Source organism: Protopterus annectens, chromosome 10.part0, assembly GCF_019279795.1.
Source record: "Protopterus annectens isolate FY-2018-M chromosome 10.part0, PAN1.0, whole genome shotgun sequence".
NCBI classification, from domain to species: Eukaryota; Metazoa; Chordata; order Ceratodontiformes; family Protopteridae; genus Protopterus; species Protopterus annectens.
Genome location: NC_056744.1, coordinates 1525795429 through 1525822976, shown reverse-complemented (window position 1 = coordinate 1525822976; position 27548 = coordinate 1525795429). Strand labels below are relative to the sequence as shown.

Genomic DNA, 27548 nt, shown 5'->3' with positions numbered 1-27548 from the left:
ATGCTAAGTCAGAGGCTTTACATATGAACAAAATTTCTACCACTGACAAGGTCTGATACCCTTGATAAGTGTCAGCATGGCTTTGGGAGCTAACACTTCTACAAAGTCTAGTGATCTACAATTTTTTTGTGTCCATTATACACATTTGTCCTACACCAGTTATGGTTGTCTTGTTGCGCATATCATTGTGTAACTTGCATATGATGTGCATTCCAGTGGAAGTGTGCTGCACATACACGAGGAGCCTGTTACATATAGGATGAAGTGTTTGTGTTACCTACCTGTCCCTCTAGCATGTAGTATTTATACTACAGTGAAGGTGTAGATGTGTAGAACAGCTAATACACGTGCTAGTCCTGTCTTGGATATGCAGGAGATAAACAGTGGGATCTCACACCTCCCTCTATAGCAGCCATACTCCTCTCCTCCAAAGCACGTAGGAGACCGACTACACATTCATGACCTTGACACGGTCTATATAGCACATGTTATCTACACTATGTATTGGTTTACCATGAAACCTCTGTGGGTATTACAGTTGTCAGATATGCCTGTGTAATGACATAGCAAAGGTTCCATTCACTCCATGATACCCGTGATGATTGTCACATACATTATAATAATGTCAGTCTGGGGTTTACACGCCATTCCTTTCTCTATAGGTTGTACAAAACTGAATTAATCCCCACATCATAACGACCAGTGTCAGTTAAAGGTTAGATCACTCTCTGTGTCCATAAGTCCCTGAGTAATGGCTCAACTGTGTGCGTTGTGTGGACTATACTTTTATTTATTTATTTTATTTATTTTACATTTGTTGACCGGGCTAGTCTGACTGGTTATATGTCCATTTTCAGTCGAGGCCCGGGGAGAAAAGCTCCAAAGACATGATACAATTTAAAGTATAAGTACAAACAATACACAATCATCAGATATTATAATAATAAAAAAATAGCAATTATCATAGTAAAAAAAAAAGTAATTGACAATGGTAATGTGCAGTACAACCTAGAGGATTTAAAAGGATGTACACTGAGTTTAAGAGTCAAAAATAGTACAAATTGAGTGTATGGAGACAGTACAGGTTAGGTTAGAAATAGAGAAAAGGAAGTTGGAAGTGTAGTGATGATACAATGGATTTGCTTAACAAAAGGTATGTAAAGAGGATATCAATAATGTAAAAAAAAAGGTAGATAAGAAAAAATATAGCAAGATGGAAGATGTAACAGAGGATAGTAAGGACTAGAAAAGTAAGTTGAGTTTGTAGAGGTATAGGACTAGTCTGGTTTGGAACAGGGGCATAGCCAGTATGATTTGAGGTTAAGTTTAAGTCTGTTTTTAAAGAGAGATAAAGAGGTGAGTGAGGTGAGGTCATTAGGGAGAAGATTCCAGGATTTTCCTACAGTATTAGAGAAGAGAAAATCCCCAGCCCTGTTATTAGGTTTAGAGGTACATACAAGAAGTTTGTGTGATGAACGTAAGCATGTCAGATTTTTATAGGGGGTGATGAGGCTAGTTAAATTTGGAGTGCCAGTAGGTTTATAGAGAATGTTGTGGGCAATGTTTAGTTGGTGAAATTTAATCAGGTGTTGAAGTTCTAACCATCCTATTTGGTTTAAGTTTATACAATGGTGGGTTTGAAATGGGTTGCCTGTAGTGAATCTTACAATGTTATTATAGGACATTTCTAGTTTGCAGAGATTATTCTTGGAGAGATTAGTAAAAGTGGGTGAGGCATAAAGAAGTGTAGAGATCAAATGAGTGTGAGCGATAGTAGTTTTAGCAGTAGGGGAAAGGAAACGTTTAATCCTATAGAGAGTGCCAATTTTTTTGTTGACAGTCTTTATGGTATTGTTGATGTGGATGTCGAAGTTAAGGTTATTATCGATGGTGACCCCTAGCAGTTTGGTGGTGAAGTCTGAAGATAGTATTGTGCCATTGGTTGATGTCACAGAGAAATGTAGAGGAGAGGACTTTTGAATAGGAGTGAAGAGGAGGAGTTTGGTTTTCTTTGGGTTCAAAAGAAGGCAACGCTGAGTGAACCATTGTTCAACTATGTTGAATATTTTTTGGGTGACAGAGTGAAGGACATGGGAGGATGTAGCTGAGCATAATAATGTGGAGTCATCAGCATATTGTATGCAAGTGGCTTGTGGGATAGCTAGATGAAGGTCGTTAATAAATATAGAGAAAAGAAGAGGTCCAAGTATGGAACCTTGAGGGACTCCTAAGGTAACAGGTAGATGGGTGGGTAAAGAGTTATGCCAAAGTACTGCTTGCTGTCATTTGTCAAGGTTGGATTGGAACCATTTTATGGAAAGTGGGTCTAATGACAGAGACTTAAGTATGTGAATGAGAATCTGGTGATTTACCATGTCAAATGCTTTAGACAGGTCGATAAATAGAGCAGAAGAAAGCTTATTCAGGTTTTGGTGCCTGTTAATGTAGTCAGTAAAGGAAAGGAGGGCAGAGGTAGTACTGTGTGAGGGTCTGAATCCATGTTGACAGTTGGAAAGTAGATAGTTTTCGATTAAGTGGTGGAGTAGTTGTTTATGGATACATTTTTCCATAATTTTAGCTAAAGGGGAAAGAAGGGCAATGGGGCGATAGTTTGATAGCTCAGTGGAATGTCCTCCTTTATGTAGGGGGATTATATGGGAGACTTTTCATAGTGTGGGGATGTAACCTTCAGTAATAGTTCTGTTGATCAGTATGGAAATAGGATAGGCAATAGCCTTGGATGATAGCTGTAGATATTCAGAAGGCAGTAGGTCTGCAGAAGGGGAGCATGGTTTCAGTTTATTCAATAGGGTTTGGATAAATGTGGTTGAGACAGGTTTGAAATAAAAAGTGTGGGGTGGGGTAGAGGAGTATGAAGGTAGTGTGAAGGTATTATGTGATAGTTGACTAGCTAGTGTTTGGATAGCATCTGTAAAGAAGGTATTGAAGGTATTAGCTGTATGGATGGGATTTTTACTATCTGTATTTTGAGGGTTTGGTGTAGTGGATTGACCTGGGTGGATTAACTGCTTAATGCGAGCTCAGAATTTCTGTGGGTTGTTGTGATTAGGTTGTTGATATTGTAAGTAGTAGTTTTGTTTATCAGAGAGTATGGCCTTCTTAGTGTCATTTCTTAGCTGTCTAAAGGTTTGTTGGTCAGCAGGGTTTTTAGTCATTCTCCATTTGGCCCAATGTTTATTTCTGAGAAGAATTTTGTGTTTGGTTTCATAAGAAAGCCATGGGGCAGACTTGGCCTTAATTCCAACAGATCTGGTTGGAGCGTGGTGATTAAGAATGGCAAAGAAGGTAGAATTAAAGAAATTTACGGCTTCATCTAATGGAAGTTGTTTTAAGGGAGCCCAATTGCATGCTTCTAGTTCCATTTGGAAGAGATCAGGGTTAAATTTCTTTTTGGATCTAATTTGTCTGATAGAGATTGGAGTAGGGGTGTTTGCCTTTAGTCTGATGATGTAGGTAAGTGAGTGGTCACTTATTTCATCAGGGAGGGTTCCAGAATCATAGTAGTGAGTGCGATTGTTTGTGAGAATCCAGTCTAACATGGTTGCTTTCTTGTTAGCTTTATTTATTCTGGTGGGGGAGGTTATGGTTTGAGAGAAACCATAGAGGTTTATGTGGAAGGTAGAAAGAGTACTGTTATAGGAATTCCAGTCTAAATTTATATTGCCAAGGATTATAGTTTCTTGAGACAGGTGTTGGGATAGCCAGCAGAGTATATTTTCCAAGGTGGCTATGCTATTACCAGAGGGCAAATGCATACAGATAGTATAGACTGATTTAGCATTGTTAAGTTCAGGTTTAGAGATGAGAATTTCAGTATTGGAGTCTAGGGGTATATTACAGTTGTAAGTTGTTAATTGCAAGCCATATTTAAATAGAATAGTAACCCCACCACCTTTCTTAGCTACTCTGTCAACTCTTAGGATATTATATCCAGGTGGGATAATTTCATTATCTTTAATGATAGGTTTTAGCCATGTTTCTGTTAGGCAGATAATATCAAAGGAATATACTTCTAGGAGAGCATAGAGTTGAATCACTTTGTTGTTGATACTGTGTATATTAAGATTAGCTAGTAGAAGAGAGTTTGAAGGTTTGGTAAGGGGATAATTGCAAGCTAGATTATAGTTGTGAAGAGAGATAGGGGTTGCTGTTGAGCCTGGGTTAGGATGGATATCACCATCCTTTACTGTGAGGAGTTGTACAAGATAGCTTGGGTTAGGGAATTTGCTGTGAAGAGGTAACACTCTTTTGAGATATAGTGCATTATATTTAATGTGTAGTGTTCTATGATACTTTGCATGTAGGTAGCTAGGTGAGTATGTTATGTTTGCATGGTCATCCCGGTGTGGTAAGGGTAGAGAGTTGGTTTGGTAGTTGGGGTAGTTAGCATGTGAATATATTGGGTGCTCATATGAGGAGAGTAGATAGGCACTGGTTAGAAGTGGTAGTGGTAAAATAGTCAAACAGAGTAGAATTAGAAAAGGGTTGGTTGGATTAGCCATTGTGAAGTATTGGCTATTTGTTTTTTTTATGTGTAGATGTAATTATTTAAGGTGAGAGTGTGTAAAGATAGGAGGGAGTGGAGATTATGGAGGGGAGTGGATTAGGGATAGGAGATGAAAGAGAAGATGGCCAATAGGAAATGTGGAAAGGGATAATGGGAAAGAGGAAGAGGTGTGGTTAGGGAGTATAAGAGTAGGACCCTTGGGGGCGGCCAATAGGAAATGTGGAAAGGGATAATGGGAAAGAGGAAGAGGTGTGGTTAGGGAGTATAAGAGTAGGACCCTTGGGGGCGGGTGGAAATTGGGGGCAGGGAGGGGAGTGGAGTGGGCCCGCAGGGCGTATGGAGCGGGTAGACACAGAGACTGGAGCAGTTGTAGAGGAAAAACAATCAGCAGGACTAATGTGTGAAGGTAAGCTTTAAAAGTTAGATGAGATGAAGGCTAGAGAGAAGTGTTCATAGGAAAGGTAGTAGAAGACGAGAAATAGAAAAAGAGTAAGGTGGGAGGGCAGGATAGCAATGCAGGTACAAAAGGAGAAATAGGTAAGAAGCTATGTAGTAGAGAGAGGCTGAAAAGGGGGTGAGGCTGGGTAAAGGGTGCCACCTAGTGGACAGGCCTAAAAATGCAGGCAGATGTAAGAGGGGGACAGATGGAGAAATCAAGGGAAAGGTGGGTGCTTAGTCAAAAGGAGGGATTCTAAAGAGGATGGGAGAGAGAGAGACAGAGAGAGTGATTTATGTATAGAATGGGGGGGGGCTGCTGGCTGCTGGTTGCCTTAGCTCAATATGTAAATTACCAACTGTAACAGTGGCATACTAGTAGAATGACAATTCAGCCAGGAGTTGTATAATGCACATACTTTTATTGTATCCTTGTTATAGGGTTTGTAGGACAGACAGGCTGTGAGGTGTATCGCAGTTAGTTGCAGGGGCTCCTTTAGGTTAAGACTGATTAGTGCTGGAAGCACAAGTAGAGCAGGGTAACTTAAGGAGGCAAGAGAGACAAGGTAGTTATGAGAAACAGGAGTTATCACATAGCAAGTTAAGAGTGGGAATATAATACTAAACAGTCACCTATACTTGTATGTAGATAATAGATAAAACAGTACAGTGTATATTATACTAAACATTCAAATAAAACAGTACAGAGTATATTATACTCAACATTACCCTATACTTATATGTAGATAGCAAATAAACAGTGTAATATCCTTGTATTACAGATGGAACTAGTCAGTCACAGAGGCAGTTAAGTAAAAATAGCAGTTACACAATAACCTAACCCTGGTAGCAGCAGATGTAAGACATAGTCAAGCAATTATTTAAATGCTGCGTGGCAATAAAACACTTTCTGCAAGAGTTATATGTCCCTAGAATTAGTAGTAATAAGAGGATACAAGTAAATGTAGTTCCTACCTATTTATAGTCTGTTAAAAAGCCAGAGGCTGTCTGTGCCTTTGTCGGCTTGTTTCAGAAGCCAGCGGCAGCCTTTAATGCCAAGGAATTTCCCACTTTACTTTATCGGCTTGTTACACAAGCCAGGGTTAATAAAACTGCCATAGTCGACTTGTTAATTAGCCAGAGGCAGTCTGTGCCATTATCGGCTTGTTACAGAAGTCAGCGGCAGCCTTTAATACCTATGAATATTCACTTTACAAGTAATTGCTGCTAGACAGGTAAGCTAGCTCTTATTTAGAGCTAATAGAAACACTACGAGGGTTGGTGTACTACCAAGGGCAGAGGCCAGGCTGGGGAACAGTTGGTACCATAAAGGTCCATTGTGATCAAAAATATGTAGTGTACAAGTGACTAATTTCAGCATAGGACACACAGTAAAATTGCTTTGTCTGTCAAGATATCACTAAACCAGCTAGTATAGACTAAACCAGCTAGTATAGCTGGTTAATTACTAGGCTCAGGTTAGCTTTAGTGTAACACCACGAGGTTGGTGTAGTGGACTGAGCACTGTCTAGGCTTAAGAACAAGTGATGTTGAATCGCTGCACTGTGAATATATAGCAGGGTAGATAGCTTACAAAAATGCCGCTGTCAGCTTAAACATGCTACAGGCATTAGACAGAGCTTTTTACAGTCTAGGGATGGCTTTGCATCAACAAGCGGTGAGAAAGCTGCTATTGCTAGTATACAAGTAGGAAACGCTAACAGCGGCTCAAGCGTGCAAGCAATCAACAGTTAGAGGATTTGCAGTCTAGGTAAGGCTTTACAAAGGGCAGGAAATCAGTCACCATTACAGTTGTACATGTAGCAAATGCTAAATAATCCCAGACAGTTTTCTTGCTAGAGTAGCACAATACAAGCACTCCAAAAAATACTATATACCATGAATAAGCCTTAAGAACTCAGACAGTCATTATAAAACTACTTTACAAAATGTCAGGAAACATGTCACTACAACATTTATACACTACAAGCATAGTTAGGTTAAGACATCAAACAAAGGCCTGATGGCTTGGAATAGCCAAACCTACCAATAGATACTTATTAAACACAAACCTTTGTTGAAAAGAGCCTCAATATAAAAACATACTATAACTACATACCACAGGGGTTAGACGTTGGCAGAGGGAGCAGACAGCAGCCAGGGCAAATCCCTAATCCTAAAGATGGCGGCCCACTAAGCCCAGGATGTTTATGGGAGTTAGAGGAATAAGGGTAGAGAGGGGAGGGGAAATAAGGGGAAGTGCAGGTGCTGGTGGGAGGGGCAAGGGAGCAGGCTAAGTCAAAGAAGGTGATTGGACGTCATGTAGTGTAGGTAATAATGTAGCAAGTAAGAAGGTTAAGACAAGTGTGGGCTAAGACTAATGGGGGGGGAAATGGAGTGCTAAGAGAGTGACAGACAGTGGTATGATGATATGGACTAAGGACTAGAGCAGGAGACAGAGACTGGAGCAGTTGTAGAGGAAAAACAATTGTACTTTATTTTCCATGGGTAGATGACTTCCAAAAGGATAGTATTGTGCATTCCTTGGCATTTACTATTTGCCAGTGGATCTGACAACAATTGAATGTGTGTCTCATCCAATCCTGGATAACTGTTGGTTTTGTGTGGGATTCAGTGTCATCTCCTAATTTGCAAGCATCTGCAAATGTAGCCAGTCAGAGGTAACTGACAGTGGCCATGACTGCAGAGAAGATAATGGCTAGCAGGGGTACTTCATGAATGATGTCTGAGGGAAGCCCACTGGTGACTGGCCTCATTGTAGCAGTGGACTACCCAATGCTGTCTTCCCATAACTACTTTGTAAATAACTTATGCAATTATTCAACAATGCCTGATGGCCTAATATTGTCAAATGCCTTATCAGGCCATGTTAGGTGGAGTGAGTCATATTCCCCTCATCCATTGCATTGTTTATCAGTCAATGAGGTCCACCAGTTACAGTAGGCATGATCTGCTCTTGATCAAAACAAACTGTGCTTGGTAAAGGGTCTGTAGGTGTATGACATTGTTACTGATCTTTCCATAATAACTCATGTCATGCCTTTAAATATCAGGTGACTGAGTGGTCTGGGGACAGTGTGTTGCACTGCATGTTAGTTGTCATCTGTGCAACTAACTATTGCAGGTACTTATATCATGTTCTCCAAGAAAATAGTCATTCAAGGTGTCTGTGTTTGTACAGACCACAGACAAATAATGTATGGAAAGGTAATATGCACATCCTGTGAAGGCAGGGTGGGAGGTTTTACACAGGTATACTACAGTTGGACACTAGACAGGCAGTGTGAAAGGACACAATTACCTTGTGAAGAATATGGAAAGCAGGGGAGTCCCGTGAATTGCTGGTGCCTAGCTACTACTTATGCAGCTCTCACCACAACCACTTTCTCCTGTGATACCATGCTCCAATACATTCTCTCAGCAAGAACAAATTATTACTACAAAGCTCATGATGAGAAGCAGGACACAGCCTGTTAGTTCATCTACATAGTTGTCCTATGTCATGCAAGGCTCTGTAGGCTACACATACCCTTTTCCAGGTAGATGCCTTGATTAGCAACCTGAGCAATCAGTTGACTGTTGCATGTATTATGCCTTCTGTTCCAGGGTTGGTGGTATTTTACTAGGTTACTGACCAGATGGTGATTGGGAGCACAGCTGCAGTATCATAATATAATGTGCAATGTCTGGTGACATAAATGTCCAAGGTTGCTCAAACAAGCACCACAATGGCAGTGATCCACGTTATGTGACACTGTCACCACAATTCATGCATCCTGCCCTTTAAAAGCTTAATGGTGGATATCTGAATGACATGGCTCTGAGTCCTACTGCAGAGAGTGGCCACCTTTGGCCAAAGTGTGTCAACCTGCCACATGTCCTAAGTATGTCATACATTACAGTTATGTACCCGGATCACGTCTCTTTTACCACATCATGTCACACAACATTCAGTTTGTTGTCTGACTGCTTGACAGGCATTATAGACTTGCCAGGCAAAAGTCATGTCTGCAAATTTGAACAGGTCCTCTGTGCATGCACAGACATCCACATCTTCACTGCAAGGAGTCCCTATAAACACCGTGTTTCAATCTGTCAACCCCACGGGTGTAGCAGCAAGCCCCTAATTTTACTGGACTTGTACAGTGTCACACTTGTAGGTATGGTATTGTGACCAAGCCTAATAACGGGTTTATGGCTAATCAAAGGGGCACATGCCTGGCAAAGCATTGTAATCAAAAAAGCATGTTATGGCATGGGGGACCTACATAAAGGTGACATGTTACATTTCACTATCTGTCATGACACTGCTTCATGGGGGTCTTCTGTGATGTACATAAAAGCATGATTTTATTGCAAATGGCATTATCAATGACTGCTGATAAGCTCTGGAAAGTTTCCCCACCCTTTTAGTCCCATGCCACACAAACAACGTGTGAGACATGTGACTGTATTACTCTTGATTCCATGGTGCCTCACACACCAGTCAGTACATATGGCAATGAGTATTTTGCCAGCAAGCACAGCTCACCTCCTGCTCCACTCATACCCACAGTGCACACACACACACCTGCAGGTATGGAGTTCCTTACCAGACACATTCCCAAACAGACACCTCAGAAAACAATATGCAAGCTCAGTGCACATAATCCTACCTCTGGAGACCACAGTACACATAATAGCTCATGCACTACTGTTTTACCAGTCAAACACCTAAGGTAAACCACAAAATCAAACCTATTATTCATAGGTGATTACATAATGAGATACATTGATGTCCATGCCACCAGGCTACATATCGGAAGGGTCAGAATTAGCTGTCTGTGTGTTGACACAATACGCCATACCACGTATTGACTCAAGTCAATGAATATCAGGTAACATACTGATGACATCATAGTTTCATAGTTCCTGCATGTGTGTATGACTTGGGGCATACATCACCGGACTGTATACAGACACATGACTGAGCTTAGACACTCTGTCTCTGATGGCTCAATATACATGGAAAATGATGGATGTCAATAATTTCCTTAGCATGTGGTGTCATTGTAATAGGATCCACTACATGTCTATTTGGGATGACTTGCTCAACACATCTCAATCCTCTTCCAGAGATGGTTTTCATCTGTCAACCCTGGGATGTTCAGTACTGGCCAAGGCTGCTGACACCCCCCACAGTGCATCCTATAGACACTGTCTGGAGGGATAACTTTCCAGTGAGAACACCATCTTCATACAGAATCATGGTTATGCTGCTACATGCTAGGAATGACAACACTAAACCCCACTCTGTAGAAGGTGTTCCCACCTTGGAATATGCAGACATTTGTGCAGTCACAGCCACCTAGGTCAAGGTTGTGGACCGCACCACACCCATATCAGACAACACATCCTTCCACATATGCAGACCTCAAATTGACATTGTGCAAGGTAATGCAGGTGGTATATACATATTCATTAAGGATAGATACACATGCAGATTGGTGAACAGTGTGGTTTCACAGAGAGACTGCAGGTGCTGTTCATGGCTGGAAGGGCACCTAATCAAGCCATTGCCAGCTACAGGAGCAGCTGCATGAATCCAGACACACATTATGGTTATTTGAATGTTCTTGTGTCTATCAAGATACATAAGTACACTATGGATTGGGGTTACATTAAGTACCCACCAAATGTGTTGGCTAGTCATGCGTAAGCTCACTTGCCCAAAGGTTAGTCCATGTCCTTCACTACAGTGCCTTGGACCAGTGTTGTGACATCCCCACAGGGGGAGCCAATGTACTGCATCAGGTGTTTACCAATATGAATGACCACTGCAGCCCCTCCACTGTGAAGTCCTCCCTGCTGACATCTGCCCACAAATCAGTCTCATTAAAACTAAGTTTCACACCTACACACCATGCAGAAAATGCAGTAATAAACATCAGCAAAGCAATTTATTACCTCCTATGTGATAGTTTATATAGCTTGACTGCACCCTTCCCCCCTCAGATGGGACAGGCAAGTATGAGGAGGTCTACACTAACACTTTATGCAAGCAAAAGTACAACTTTATAGACTCAACTGTACCTGATGGGTGAAACAAACTCCTCATGGCAAAGAAAACCCACCTGGTGGACAGCTGCCATTAGCAGGCTGGACAATAAGAGGTGGACATAGCTGTGTGACAGTTGGAGTGAGAGTGCCCCCTAAAATGGAGGCACACCTTCTTCAGCTAAAACAAGCACATAGTGTTGTGACATAGTGCAAACACAGTATGTGACAAATTAGCCTCCCCCACAAAAGACAACCACAATGCACAGTGTAGCTATATGTCTAACCTCAGAGGAAAGGCCCAGATTGTTGGTGATCTCGTACATAATGATAACACATATAATGAGTCTGTACTCATAGCTAACCTGTTATATCACAGGTTCTGAGTCAACTTCACCCCCCTGTACCCACCACATGTGCCACATGACATCCCTACAACTTGTCCCATACCATCTATATCTACAGACCAGGTTGCAACTGGCTTCTCTATGGAGGAAACACAGAATGTATTGCACATGCTAACATTCCACGCTGCATCCTACATGGGATCCAAAAAGGATTACAAACACCATTGGGAACTCCTTGCACTCGCACTGTAACCACTGTCTGCATCCCAGCTGACTGGACAATGGCAAGTGTTATCCCCTTGCACAGAGGTGCTGCATCCAGCAAACACCACAACTATAGACCTACTTGCCTGAGTATCCAGATCTGTCAGCCCATGAGGCACATCATCATGGAGCTGATCAGCAAAGGTATATGTAATCAACAAACAGTTGACCATACAGTTTGGATTTCTGAAAGGAAGATCATGGCTGGTAAACCTAGTGGACATGTCTGAGGCAGTCACCAAGGACATGGATGAGGAGACATCAGTGCAAACACCCCCCTGGACTTAGCCAAACCATGTGACTGTATCCCACACTTGGGCATAATTAAAATTCACCCAATTAGGCATCAATGGTAATAATATTATAGGGGTCACTGAGTTGCTCACTGATGGAACACATACTCAAAATAGGAGAATCTGCCTCCAATAGTTGATCTGCATGCAACAGTGTTCAACAGGTCTCAGTCTTGGGTCCTCTATTGCTTGTAATCCATTTAACCTTGGCACAAGCAATACCTGAATGTCTGTGGCTGACAACATTGACTGATGCCTGCAAACTGTGAGCAATCATAGAATCTGTGAGTTATGTCAATACCCTGCAAGACAGTATTGATGAACAAATGCCTGTTGACATACTAATGGTGGTAAATACCATGCAAATATCTGTGTAGTATAATTTCCATCAGTAACACCTATGTACCTGCTAAGTACTACATCAGTAGCAACACCTGATGTACATACTCAGGGGTGATAGAGCTGGGCACACAGGCCTGGTCACATAGGTTTACACCTAAAGTACCATAGATCACTATGTCTCCTCAGTGCTAAGAAGAGAATCATATGTCATGCCTGAGGACACTGTCACCTGAAATTAATGTAGTCATAATCCCCATGTACTCTTCCCTTAGCATGCCAATATTTGAGTGCAATGGCCATTTTGTAATGTAAAGGTACATAACACAATGGTCCCTCACAGGCAACTTCATGTCTTTAGTACCTATCCAATGGGGATCATCTGAAATCACTGTCATTGTAACCTGTGGCATACAGAATTCTCAGAGGTGATCTCTGCCTTGCATACGGGGCAATGTTTGACCCTGCTTGAGTAGAAATGCTGCATATCTGTAGCTGGCATGGTACAAGGATTACTCCCTGTCAGTGCATCAACCTGGTATGTGACATTAGTAATACATGCTGGTGGAAGAGATCTGTCTAGCAGATTTTCACAAACTTTGCCTAATGTTAAACAGAGCACCTCATTGGGCCTCATCAAATGCCATCTGTTTGATTGGTTGGGTGACTGTCATTTCACCACAGGGCTTTTGCCTGTGTCCCTTGTGGACAAGGGCAGTATTTGTTGATAGTCTAAATAAGGGTAAAAACTTGGCTAGGATTGTAAGAGCTCTAGGGTCATTAGGCAACTAAAGTTCAAATATCCTATGATTCCATAAGATGATGTAAAATGCTCTAACAGCCACACACACAAACCTGGCTATTTTAAGGATAGCAACAATTCCAATTAATGTTTGTAGGACACTGCATGGCATATACACAATCCTAGGTGGCTGCAAATAGATTAGAACACCTACATATCTAATGGCACACCCTACCTAATGCACTCTCTACACCTCAAGTCTACTATTACTATCTCTACAGGACATCTTATGCTTAATGACATCAGCAGGCCTTGTTGTGGTCAGGCATTTGGAGGCCCATATCACCTGCTACAACCAAAATACTGCAAAACCCTACATTTTTATAAGTCACTGAGATGATCATATTTAAGTCATATGGAGAGACACACACACCAAGTGGACTGGAGTGAGATTAGAACCCCTACCTAGCTAGTCTTACACACTGGGTCTAGGACTAATGACTGTCTACATGCTTCAATGGAATTGAAATGGGTGAGCACATGTTTACGAAAGTGCTTTTTCACTGAAAAAGCACTTTCATGAAACTGAGCTTAAAAAAAAGAAAAAAAAAACATGAGAAAATAGCTTTTGCTGAGATCGCGGCACAGTGGGCATAAGGAAATATTCCCCTTTCCCCACTGTAGTGCGATCTCGGAGTGAGAATATAAAAGTAGGGGGAGTGTGAGGGGCACAGCCCTCAACATGGGGGGTGCAGGGGGGCTTGCCCCACTGCATCAACATGATTACTGTTGTCTTTTTTTTCAAACCTTGTCTTTGTTTTTTTAGCAGACTTTCGTGAAAGTGTTTTTTTGGTGAAAAAGCACTTTCACGAAAGTTTGTTCGACTGTTTCAGTTTTGTTGAATGCATCATTGGTAATTAGTCCTAGATCCTACACACTACAGATCACAGTATTTATCACACATGCTACAGCTTAGGTCTGACATTATAATGGCAGCTGGAAGTCATAAGGTAGGTGACATCAGCAGGGCTTGTAGAAGAGGGCAGTTTAGAGGCTGGCATCAACTTACAGGGACAAAAACTGTACCACCATTGCAGTTTGGTAGTCATTGAGAGATTTCCGTTGTTTTGCAGGGGGACGCATACACACACCGAGTCATCTATAGAGAGGTTAGAACCCCTACCTGCCTAGTCTTACACACTGCTGAGCACAGTACTTGATGCATGCACCATGGCTGACATGTGTTTTATACATGACTTTTGGTTTACTTAAACTAGGCTTGATAGAAATGACAGAAAACCTTGAAGGAACCTGTTGTGTATATTTTATCTGGCACTAGATGGCAAAATGGAGTGAAATCCCAGATAAGGAAATAAAGTTCAAGACAGCCTGTTGCTTTTAACAGCCAGTAGCACTGGCCCAGAGAATTCTGAGACCCATTGTGGTAAAATTACAGTCCATTTAAATCAAGGAAAAAGACACATGTTACAGATAGACAAGAGAAGAATATTTGTGGACAATGACTATAATGGGGCTAATAAACAGGAGGAAATTGGATTGCTGCCAGTACTTAAGCTCTTTTAGCAGAAAGGATTAAGATTCAAGCTCCAGTATCCTGATATACTAGGGATTTTTTACCCCACAGGACTTAAAATATATATGGATCCAGTGGCAGCAATGGAGGACATGCAGGGGATCCAGCAGGATAACAGCACCATGCAGGAAGATCGTGGCGAGATCCACAAGTAAAATGAGGGATAACTAGCCAACAAAGACTGTCAAAGGATGTTGGTAAAGCCATTCTTGGTACAGGAAAGGAAAATTGTGCAGGAATATAATAAAATGAGAGAATTTTCAATGAAAGCGAGAGAAGTCCTTCAAGCAAAGTACACTGGAGTTGGAACATTGTCAGGCCGTGGACTTTTAATACAACTTCAGCATTATTATTGCTAACAGTTAAACATAAAAAAAGGCCTGTAATGTGTTAACAAAAAGTTCAGATTTATGCTATTGTGAGGTACTATGAGATATGACTGTTGGGCTGGTAAGGAGGGAGACAGAGAGGAGGAAATGGTATAACTGTTTTTCACAGCACTATGAGGTATAGTTTTTAGCTCCTTTCACAGACTCTGGCACAAGAACCAGGGCTACAAACATGGATTTTGAAGAATGCAATAGTTAGGGAAGTTTTTTTTCTATGTCCTATGCTTCTTTCAAGCATTCGCACTAAACTGGTGGTGGGGGGGGGGTAAGATAGCAGCATAAAAGGAGAATTTACCTATACATAATGTATTAGAAGACAGAGTTTGCGGTTCTGGTCTTTTTAACTTTGATATGATTGGTGGAGGGTAGAAAGCAGAGTTCAAAGCAGCATGAAATAAGAGATGCAGGGAACAGCTGTAATGGGCTCTACCAACATTTTGATAGGTACTGGTTTTGGTTGCCAGCATAAACAAGTATGCAAGGAGAAGAGTTTTAGGAATACAGACAGAAGCAGAGGATAAAGTATTTGGATAGGCCCAACAGATCAGCATTAAAGTAACATTTGAGATGTTGCTGTTGTGTCTTTCGGCTTTTCCCGGTTAGGGGTCACCACAGCGGAACTCTGGTCTGCTAATGATTGGTAGTTGATTTTTACGTGCTGAGTTACCAGCCTTGACGCACAACCTTCAACGAAGGTATGCCCATTCACGCATGTCTCCACGCAGAAGACGCTCTAGCTGAGAATCGAACCGGACAGCGTCTTACTGTGAGGCAATAACGCTACTGCAGCACCACCACTGTGCACATTAAAGTAACATTTGAGATAGTATTCAAAAATGGCTGGGATTATGAACAGTTAAATGCATATTTATTCATCTACCTGTTGTGATTATTTACTTATTGTGCCTGGACTTCACCGTAGGTAAGGGACTAGAGAAGGAAATTAATGTAATAGCTAATGACCTGGCTTGCCAGCGTGATGGCAACAAAGAGAGGACAGAGTGGTACTAGAAATAAAATAAACCTACAGTGATGGATGGAGGAGGGAGGAAAGGAGGGAGTGTTGCCTTAACACAGTGTGACATCTGAACTAAGAGGATCTGACCAAGAGATTCTCAAGAGTAACCCAGTGGGAGCTAAACAGTAAGACTGTGTAATACATACAACAATAGACAAAGAATAATGAGGGAGCAAGGATTCTGAGGTCATAGAATGGATAAGTCTACTGTGGCTTAGAAAATAAAGTGGAACAGTCAGAGGGCTAACTAGACATGATTATGTGTTACAAAGAAAATTTAAAATGGTGGAAAGTGACAGTAATGTGGAAGTTAAATAACTGAGATACAGGAAGTATCGAAACACAGAGCAAAAGGAAGACTTGTTTTTTTTTTTGGCTAAGGCACACCTTTCAACTGTACAGATTTTTGCAGAATGTCCAGATTTTTGGTCCATTTTTCATAAAATTGTGGTTTTCTGACAAATTCGTGGCAAATCATTAAAGACTAAAGTTAGAAAATAATGACAGACATTTGAGTTGCAAACTTCATACCCTTCAGAAAATTCATGTTAACACAAACCCTGTTATTCTATCAACTTTCTAAGTTTATAAGAGCAATATTTAAAAATTGTCCCTATTTTAGGGTCTTTGTTCCACTTAGCTTTGCCCAAAAAGTGCTCCAGTGTGAAAGTGAGGAGAAGGAGAAACAAGGAAATGCATATAGTTATTGTAGTCAGGGGTTAGTGAACTGATAGCTTTGGGGGAGGTGGAATTTTAGGAAATGTTTTAATAAGAGTAGACAACTGGTAAACTGGAGAAAAACAATATTACAGGGTGTAAATGTAAAAAGTAAGGCTGCTCATGTAGGAAAAAAAAAACATTAGTCAGACATGAAAGCAAGGGGGATCAGGCAGGCAAGCTGAAGGAGGAAAAATGGAAAGGAAAAAGAGATATAAGAGACAATGGTTGAAATGAAAGTGATATTGTGAAATGTGAGCTGGTTAGCTGATGCGTGAACATGTGGTAGAGTGCCTGAATATATTAAAAGAAGCACTATTAAGAGAGTGATGCTGCAGGAAATACATTTAAGGTCACAAGAGCATGAACAGCTGGTGCACAGCAGTGGGAGGAGAGGATACAGTTCACAGCTAACTGATGAGAAGAAAAGAGGGCAAATAATTTTGCTTCCAAAATAGGGCTCTATAAAGATAAAGGAAGAAAATCTTTGAAGGCTTCTCAATATGGAGAACATCGATGTCTGTGCTGTGACAGAAACCTGGTTCAAGGCTCCTGAGAGCACCCCAGCACTAACAGGTTTCACCTCATATCATGCGTTCCGGCCCCAAAATCCGGACAACACCAAGAAAGGAGGGGGGGTGTCCATATTCATAAAGGACACCCACACCTCAAGGTTGGTGGCAACGCATGATGCATCGGAGACCATCCAGGTGCAATTAACCATAGGCAAGACTGCTCTGAAATTTGTAGCATGTTACAGGCCACCCTCTCAAACTCAGGAACCTCACATGGCCTTCCTGAAAACATTGGAGGGGATAAATGTATCTCCAAACACCATCATACTAGGTGACTTCAACTACCCTAATATAGACTGGGAACACTACTCAAGCCCGAACACTCTAACCCAAAGATTCCTGGAGTTCATAAACTCAAATGCCATGGAACAACTAGTCACCATCCCCACAAGAGGAGAAAACATACTTGATCTCATCATCACGAACATGGGATCAAAATGTTCAACACCGAAGTATACCCCTCACTGGTGAGATCAGATCATAAACTAATCCGCTGGAGGTCCTCATCCCGCCCCACCTCAAACAAAAAGGACCACAGTGAAAAACTTCTCAAAAGCCGATTTCACACTTCTAAAAACTAGTGTGGTCTCCTTTAAGGCCCCTGAGCCAGTGGTAAACATTACTCAAACCGCTGAATCACTTACAAATGCCTTCTACCAGCACCTACAGGACTGCATGGATCAGGCAATCCCAAACAAAACTAAGACTCTCTGTACCAAAGGCAAGGGTCCAGTCTGGTGGACCCCAGCCATAAACAAGCTCTACAACAAAAGGAGGAAGCTACTACAAGATAGAGCAAAATCCTTGAAAGGTAAGACACCTTTGATCATTATAAGTAAAAACTAAGAGCTCTCATAAAATCATCCAAGGCAAATTTTGAGAGAAAAATCGCCAAGGACTCTAAAGAGAATCATAAGGCCTTCTTTAGCTATGTTAGAAACCTAGGAGGAAACTCCCAGATATGCTCAGAATTAGTTCAAAATGATGTGAAAATTACTGAACCTACACACATTGCCAACATACTGGCTGACAGGTTCAGTGCAAACTTCTCCCCTCCCCAAAAGGAGAGATATCTATTCCAGAGGATTGTAGCCCCCAAACATCTCCAACGCCCAGGTGAGAACTGCCCTCACTAAGGCAAACAACACAGCATCCATGGGACCGGATGGTGTACCCAGCTGTGTGCTTCATGAACTCAACGAGGAATTAAACCCACAGTTAGGACAGCTGTTTAATCTTAGCCTCACCTCAGGATACGCACTCAAGGAGTGGCGACGGCGACTGTGGTCCCACTTCATAAGGGTGGTGCCTCCACAGACCCTGGAAATTACTGCCCCATTAGCTTGACAAGCCTTATCTGCAAAGCCATGGAGAGGATCATAATGGAACTCATAAATAAAGACATAGGGAACTTGCAGACTTTGGATCCAACTCAGTTTGGCTTTGTCAAAGGCAGATCCTGCCTCTTAAACTTGGTTGACTTTTTCGAGACAGTCACCAAGGCCATTGATGAGGGAAAGGCAGTCCATACAGCCTACCTCGACCTGGCAAAGGCCTTCACACAATACCCCACTCAGGTATCATCGAAAAACTCATCAGCTTGAATGTAAACCCATACATCACAAGATGGGTTGCAAACTGGCTAAGTGACAGAACCCACAGGGTCAGAGTTGCTGGAGCCATGTCAGACTCAAAGCCTGTCACAAGTGGTGTCCCACAGGGCTCAGTCCTGGGTCCACTCTTGTTTGGCATCTACTTTTCTGAAGTACAAGCAAACACAGGAGGGTTATGGCTGACAAAGTTTGCAGATGACTGCAAACTGGGCGCCATAGTCGAAAACACATCTGACACAGATATCCTCCAGAAGGGCCTCACAGAAACGGATAACTGGTGCCAGAGCCATGGCCTGAAGTTAAACGCCAAAAAATGCATAGTCATACCCTTCGGGAAAAATAAGGTTACCCCTAGCTACCATATAGGTGGCAATCCACTGAGCACAGAAAAAGTCATCAGAGATCTGGGGACCCAGGTTGACAGTAGCCTTTCGTTTGACACTCATGTTGCTAAAGTAGTTAGGAAAACCTTCTATATCACCCACCTGATCATGAAGGGATTCACATCTAGATCAAGGGAGGTCATCGTCGCCCCGGACGCATCAGTTATTAGAGCTATGATTGAGGACAATGCCCCGTTCGAATGTATCTAACCAGACACCTGCTGCAGCTTGAAAGGCCCCAAAAGTTCCTCACCAAAAGGATAAAGGGTCTCAAAAATATGTCTTATGCTGCCCGACTGAAAGAACTCCAGCTCTATTCAGTCTCATACCGCTTGCTCAGAGGTGACCTGTGCCTGACTTATAAGGCCATGTCAAACCCAGATTTGATGAATATGCTTCACCTCAAAAATCTAGATCCCTCAGAACCACAAGGGCGGAGACTTAAACCTTGACACGGTTATAAATAGAACGTGCTGGAGGGACAGATTCATCACCCAGAGACTCCCTATGCTGTGGAACAAAATCCCGGTACATGTGAGGCAGAGCACCTCTCTGGCCTTGTTCAAGAGGAATCTTGACCAATGGATGGGAGATTGCAGATATACCCCAGGGATTACTTCAGTGTCACTGCTTGACAGAGGCACAGCAAAATGATAGGCATAGTTTTTATTCAAACTAAAGGGGTGGCGAAAGCCACATAACTATGGGCTAGGCTTATAAATGCCCTTGGGCAGATAGCCTAGTATGAACCTATGAACCTATGAACCTATGAAAAGTCACATACAGAAGGTAGAAATGTAATGGCTAGAGGATAGTGGGAGGATAAAATAATTACATTATTTAATGTGCACATACCTCAGAACTAATCTGAACGTGATGAAGAAGATATTAGTTGAAATAACTGGCTTTTACCAAGGCATTTTAAGAATCAGGGGTGACTGGAATTTAATTTATAACAAACAAGATGCCTTGGGGGTACGGAAGATGCACAATATTGTTAGAGACCAGATATTTAGATGAATATTTCAAAATCTGTGAAACAGGAGATATGATTAAGGCCTATGAGATAAAGAGAGAAAGAGAGAGAAAGAGTGAGAGAGAAGGAGACAGAGAGTTTGCCCACTATGCAGCAAGGTAAATGAATAAGATTAGAAAAAATTTTAGGAGTGGATATTAGTAGGGGACATAGAGGAAGGAAATTACACTGTTACAGAGAGGTGGGAAATTATAATGTAGCGAATTAAGGAGAGGGTAAGGGAAAGGGACAAAGATAATTGGAAAATTAGTTGTAAGATTTATCTCTTACAAGAGGTCAAGAATATACAAGGTATAAGGCAAGGTCCCCTAACAAAGCAAGTGCAGGTTAGATTAGAGTAGACAGAGGAATATGTACTGAAATGCCTGAATAAAATGAATGACTATAAAAAGACAATATTGAGACAAAGATTTTTCAAGGTGACACCAATAAATACCAAACTATTGGCATAGGCATTAAGGATACAGAATGTACAGAGGATTGTAACAATGTTAAGTAACCCAAGTTAGGGTGGAGAAATGGTAAAAAAGTCAAAAGAGGTTTTCAAGGTATTTAGTTTTTACAATGTAAAACTATATAAAGAAGTTGATTGACAGTGGATATCAGCGAAGAAGTTGAGATTTCATTTGGTGGTATCTTTGAAGGCTGCCAGCCTAGCTAATAGAATTTTGTTAAATAATTCTATGTCATAAGCAAATATTAATATAATCCACAGGCTTGTTTTACAAATGTAAAGAAAACTATACATTATGATTAAACTATATGCTGTACTGAGCTTCAAAAATGAAACAACAATGCACCCTGCTGGAAGAAAGCTCTTAAGTTAGGAATTACAACTGTGTTTGATCTCAAGCTTGGAGACAGGATGTCTACACTAGCAAATCATTTATATTGTTTAAGACAGTGATAATTACTAGCCTTTACATGTAAAAGTGTTTTTTATTGTTGTGGCTTCCTAGCCAGGTGTAGCTTACAAAGAAATGTAAATTTTGAGTTTCTGTTAGCCTGGGAACTAAAGGAGAAGTGAATAAAATGGGGTCTATATTATTCTTGCGAAAGTACATATGTGCAAATGTGAAAAGAGTGACACAAATACATTGAAATGCATTTGAGTGTTTTGATGTATTTGTCATAGGGCAAGGAGGTAGTTGGCCAACTACCTGGAGTTGCCCTGTCACTATAGTGCGATCTCGGAGTTGGTATAATTAGTTAGGGGAGTGTGGGGGGTTAAAAAGCCCCCCACCTGTTTAAGGTTGCATTTTAGTTTGTTTTTCTCGAATGGCCACGTGAATTTATTTCCTTTGAAAAAATTTGATTTCGTGGCCATTCGCAATTTCTAGCTTTCATGCATTATGTGTCGACTTTTCTGTAGTCGCACATATGCACTTTTGCTAAAATAATATAGACCCATAAAAATAATGTAATGTGAAATGACTCAGCAGTACTGGGTATCATCAATTTAAGATTTTCTCAGAGAGGAAGACTGAGCATTTTGGATTTTGCCTGAAGCTGACAAGAATTCACCAGCACTTTGCCTTGTAAGTAAAGTTATTTAGAACATAGTTTCTCTTAGAGTTAGATAGGAATTTAGCCAGGTTAGTCTAGCTGTTTTCTATATTTATGTCAGGCTATCCTGCAATATTGTTTTAAAGTTCCTGAGATTTCTGAACTCTAGATTAGGACTGTGTTGAATTGATGAGATTTGTCTTGTGTTTTTATTATTTATTATTAAATATTTTAAACCTTTCAACTGCGGCGGTTTTGCTTAGAGTTAATTAAAGCTCTTGGAGAGTACTTGCATGTATTTGGTGATGCTGTCCAAGCCACTCCAATAGTCTTGCTGTTCGTCACACTTACTATTTCGCTAACAGTAGTATTGCACAATGGAATAAGTCACCCTTTGGGAAGGACCTTATAGTACCTGATAATAGTGGCTGGTGGCAGAGAGTTCTACCTTATAGTCTGAAGAGAAGGGGGCATAGCTGGAGAACCTGTGCCAGCCTTCTCCAGGAGTGTCTGTGTGTTTGTATATAACTCGCACCTTAAAGTGTGTGTGTGTGTCAGCTACTTGGGCAGGGACATGAAGCACTAGTTGGACAGAGAAGGTGCTGGAGGTTTTAGCTTAACCACTAGGCTGAGATTTGGACCCAATGCTGTGCCAGTGGGGAGTCATATTAGGGATCTGGAAAGAAAGAGAGAAACCAGCCCCAGATTGACTGTGATCTCTGTGTGCTCTTAAGGGAAATTGTACTTTACTATGTGTGTGTACTTGTTATCCACCCAATGTGCACATCCCCTCACTGGTGCTAGTGGTAGCATTGAGGCTCCTTGATTAGTGCACAGGCATCACAATATCCACATAAAGAAACTGCATGACCATGAAGGAACAGAAGAGAAATTACCAGACAATAAATTAGAATGGCAATAAGGGGATAAGCAATGCAAACAACACCAGGTTTAGATGGGAATACCAAAAGAATTCTGGAAGGTGGGGATGGAAAATATACTTTACTTATGGCATTATTCCAAAAAGGTCCTAAAGGGTGGAGAAATCATGATGTTTGTAAGAACTTAGTTATAGTGATGATCCTAAAAGAGGAGAAAACCCCTATTGAACTGGGTTCATATAGATCAATTTCAGTATTAAGTCATAGTGATATAGGCTTTATGCCAAGTTTGGCAAACATACTGGTCTGGTTGAAGACTAAGATGATAAACAAGGACCAGTGTGGTTTTATTGAGATGAAACAAGTCCATGACAGCATTAATAAAATCCTAATAATTTATAAAAGAGAAGAGCAAAGAATAAAACTCTCCTACTAATAGGGCTGGATGCTAAAAGGCATCCAGTAGAGTAAAATGGGGATTTGCAAGCACTTCTCTTAGAATATGGGCTTCCAACAGAGTAGGTGAGTCTAATTATAAGAATTTATGAAAATGTTGCAGTATATGTGAAGGTGGAGGATTTTAGTTAGAAAGTTTGAAATTGTTGAGGGGTACAAGGCAAAATACTCTTTGGCTAGAGTTCACCGTGACTGGAAGGGTGGAAAATGGAACAAGTAAGTAGATGTGTTTGAGGATATCCCTGCAGATGTCTTAACAGGGAATGATTCTGATAATGTAGTACCTTGTGTGCATGCAGTGACAGACATGCAGTCAAGTGCTTCTGCTATGATTCCTGTTGTTTGTCTTGTACACAGAATCCCTGGCAGCTACAATAATGCTTCTTTACCCACCCCAAAAGATAGCCACTTGTATATGCATCTGATGTTTAATTATCAGGAAAATGAAAAAAAAGAAGGAAATACAGTAATGATTCCAATTTATTTTTAGACAATGCACTGTTCCTTTGCTAGCAAAATGACTCTCTGTGCACTCCTTTGAAGTTTGAGGAAAATTAAAGAAATAATAACACTGCCCCCAGTCCAACACAAGACAGTGACCTCTGAGGCTTGGGAGGAAAGTTAAAGAAATAATGCCATCATCCACATGTCTTCACACAAGCTACAGAGACCTTCTGAGTACACCTCTGAACAGTGCTAATTTCAGACTAGGTGGGATTCAGGCCAGAGGCCATTATTAAGCCCATGTAAAAAGTCACTTAGACAGCCTTGGTGTGTGGGGGACACCAGCACCCCAGAAGTTCTGAAGGTCTAGGTTTTGTGTAATGCATTTTACCACTTTGAGAAATGACTGTAAACTGAGGAAGTGATGCGACAGTCAGCTACTTTCTTCCAGACAATCCCCAACAAGAGTTTTAGCTACATTTATGCACAGTCCAGATGTTGGCTTGTGGTAAAAGAGGATAACCATCTTGCAAACGGAAAGCATTTAACCTTTGTTTTAAACAAACAGTTGCACACATTGAACTATTGCAAGTTGCTTCCCATAAAGCACACTAGTCCTTCAAAGTCACAATAATAAGCAAGCAATAAGCAGCAAATCATTTTCATGTAAACAGCCCCAGCAATAGTACTTACTCTGTCTGTTCATATCAAGTGGTAGTTAAAAAGTGCATCTCACTTTCCCAACTGCACACTAATCTTGTAAAGCCAGATGGTAATGACTGCTTAAAACTGAGCAAATGGCAAGAACATCAAGTTACTTTTATCCAGCCAACCCCAAACCTATAGCTCTCAGCCCTTTACATCCAAAATCCGGAGCAAATCTAAAAATAATCAGGGACACTTTTTAAAACATTAGTACTATTAACACGAGAGTTGACAAAATAAGAAAATGTAAAATAACATGCATTTTTGAGCAAAAGAAGCCTAGAACTCTAATTAGTGTAATTAGTTATTATGTGTAATCCACCACCTTTTCTCCCAATATTACAGGAGATAAAGACAAATGCTGCACCAAAATCTGGGATAGGACAGTTGAGGAAAGTATGCCCAACTCCTACATCCATGAAGTCTGATGGTCACTTAATTAGTTTCACCTTTGCTAGTCCAGACTATGCAGGCAAGTGGCCACACATTACAGTATTCCTCATTGCACCAGAAAAATTACAAAGCCATAAATAATGCTGTAAAATACTTGGCTGATCACTGCTAGCATCACAAATAATAATAATAATAATAGTAATGGTGATGGACAGGTTGACAGATGAGATCAGACAGGAGTCCCCGTGGACTATGATGTTTGCAGATGACATTGTGATCTGTAGTGAGAGTAGGGAACAGGTGGAGGAGACCCTGGAGAGGTGGAGATATGCTCTAGAGAGAAGAGGAATGAAGGTCAGTAGGACTAAGACACAATATATGTGTGTGAATGAGAGGGAGGATAGAGGAATGGTGAGGATGCAGGGAGTAGAGGTGGCAAAGGTGGATGAGTTTAAATACTTGGGATCAACAGTTCAGAGTAATGGTGAGTGTGGAAGAGAGGTGAAGAAGAGAGTACAGGCAGGATGGAGTGGGTGGAGAAGAGTGTCAGGAGTGATTTGTGACAGACGAGTACCAATAAGAGTGAAAGGGAAGGTCTCCAAGAGGATAGTTAGACCAGCTATGTTGTATGGGTTGGAGACAGTGGCATTGACAAAAAGACAGGAGTCAGAGCTTGATGTGGCAGAGTTGAAGACATTAAGATTTGCACTGGGTGTGACGAGGATGGACATGATTAGGAATAAATATATTAGAGGGTCAGCCGATGTTGGAAGGTTTGGAGACAAAGCCAAAGAGGCAAGAGTACGTTGGTTTGGACATGTGCTGAGGAGTGATGCAGAGTATATTGGAAAAAAGATGCTAAGGATGAAGCTGCCAGGTAACAGGAAAAGAGGAAGGCCTAAGATAAGGTTTATGGATGTGGTGAGAGAGGACATGCAGGTGGTTGGTGTGACAGAGCAAGATGCAGAAGACAGGAAGAAATGGAAACATTTGATCTGCTGTGGTGACCCCTGATAGGAGCAGCCGAAAGAATAATAATATTAATAATAATAATACTTACCTCAGTACTTTTGTCTCACTCCATTCCTCTCACCTGTCCAGAATTCAGCACACAAAATGTCCCTCCCGACTCTATGAGCAACCAAGTAGTAAAGTTTTTAAATGAAAGTTTTAGTTTTTTTATTATTATTATTTTTTAAAGAATATTACTTTCAATTAAAAAAATGCATCATATTGATATTATCCATCTTCATGTCAGCACAACAGCTTCATGCCTACCATTAGAATGTTGCAAGGTTTCCATCATGACCTTGCAACATAGATCAAATGTGACCTTGCTTCACTGTCTTGACTGGTCAAGTCAAGTGGGGCACTTGCCTCCTGGGACAACTGTCATGGTGTGGTGCAGGCATATTTTATTGAAGTAGGATGACACATTTTATTTATTTTTAGAGCAAAGCAACTACATAGTTTGTAACTCTAAAAATAAATAAATAAATCAGGAAGCGCATCCTCCAAGTATGGTGTCCTAGGAAGTTGTCTAGTTGACATGCATAAGGCTGGCGCTGTCTAGGTGATTTGGTCACTGGTGATGTGATCCCCCAAACCCATGTACAAAATGGGGAAAAAGGGTTGATTTCAATGCTTGTCAGATCTTCTTAACACTTAACTGTATCCATCAGAATGGTCAAAGGCAGTGCACCTACTTCTGGATAGATTGTTTCTCGGGAGTCGTACTACCCATATCACTGGACCACTGCATAGTTCTTACACGTGCTATTAAGAGCTGATGTGACAGCTATTTTATTCATTTATTCTGTGATTACCTGATTAATCCAATTCTGTGTAATATATGGACTTGACTATGTACAGCAGTGGTGGTGCTGCGGTAGCGTTGTCGCCTCACAGTTAGACGTTGCACGTTCGATTCTCAGAGCGTCTTCTATGTGTCGATATGCATAAATGGGCATTCCTTCATTGAAGGTTGTGTGTTAGGCCCGGCACGCCAGCATTTAAAAATTTACTGCCAATCATTAGCGGACCGGAGTTCCGCTGTGGTGACCCCTAACCGGGAAAAGCCGAAAGACAGTATATGGACTGGACTATCTAATATCATCAATGTATGCAAGGCTGTAAAAATATTTCTGGACACATGGACTCACACTAATCTTTCACACTTAATGGCAATTTAGAGAATCACTAGTTTAGAGGGAAATGTATAGAGTCCACAAATAAGCCAGCCCCGTGAATAACAGAACTAGAGAACCAACTGCTGTGAGGCAGATTTTCCTGAACATTGATCAGATGGCCAAGTACCCTTTTGCATTTGTTTTTGCTGGAGAATATAGCTCCCCAAGAGAACAGTTAGATGCCTCGGAGTGGCAGAAAGCACATGCATGAGCTGCCCCTTTAAACAGTGAATCAGGCTGTAGAAACAGCAAGTGCCTCTAACAAGTTATACTTGCGCATAATTATGTGGCTGCTACTTACTGACTCTTTGCTCAATGTTTCAGCAGGAATTCAAAATAATTTTTGAAAAGTAAGACTCTGTTTTTGCAGGTGACTTTTGGTAGGGATGATGTGATGAGTGTATTTGTATGGGTTGACCATTTAAGTGAACTCTGTTTAAACTTGACCTGTCCTATTTACTTTTAAGTTTATAATTGTACAAAGTGCAGTCAGTCTGAGTAACAACTTTAATATTTGCATCTTGTTTCATACCTCTCAATTGTCCAGATTTTTGCAGAATGCCCAGATTTTCACCTCATATTGTTGGTCTGTTCTTCATAATATTTGTGGTGTTTTGGCATATCGCTGAGGATTAAATTCACTA

At 41.1% G+C, this 27548-nt stretch overlaps 1 protein-coding gene across 1 annotated transcript in view; it reads right to left on the bottom strand.

The window, feature by feature from the left end:
- Nucleotides 1-27548, bottom strand: part of LOC122814327 (zinc-binding protein A33-like) — a gene marked incomplete in the record, with an annotated part of 538577 nt that overhangs the window by 183574 nt on the left and 327455 nt on the right.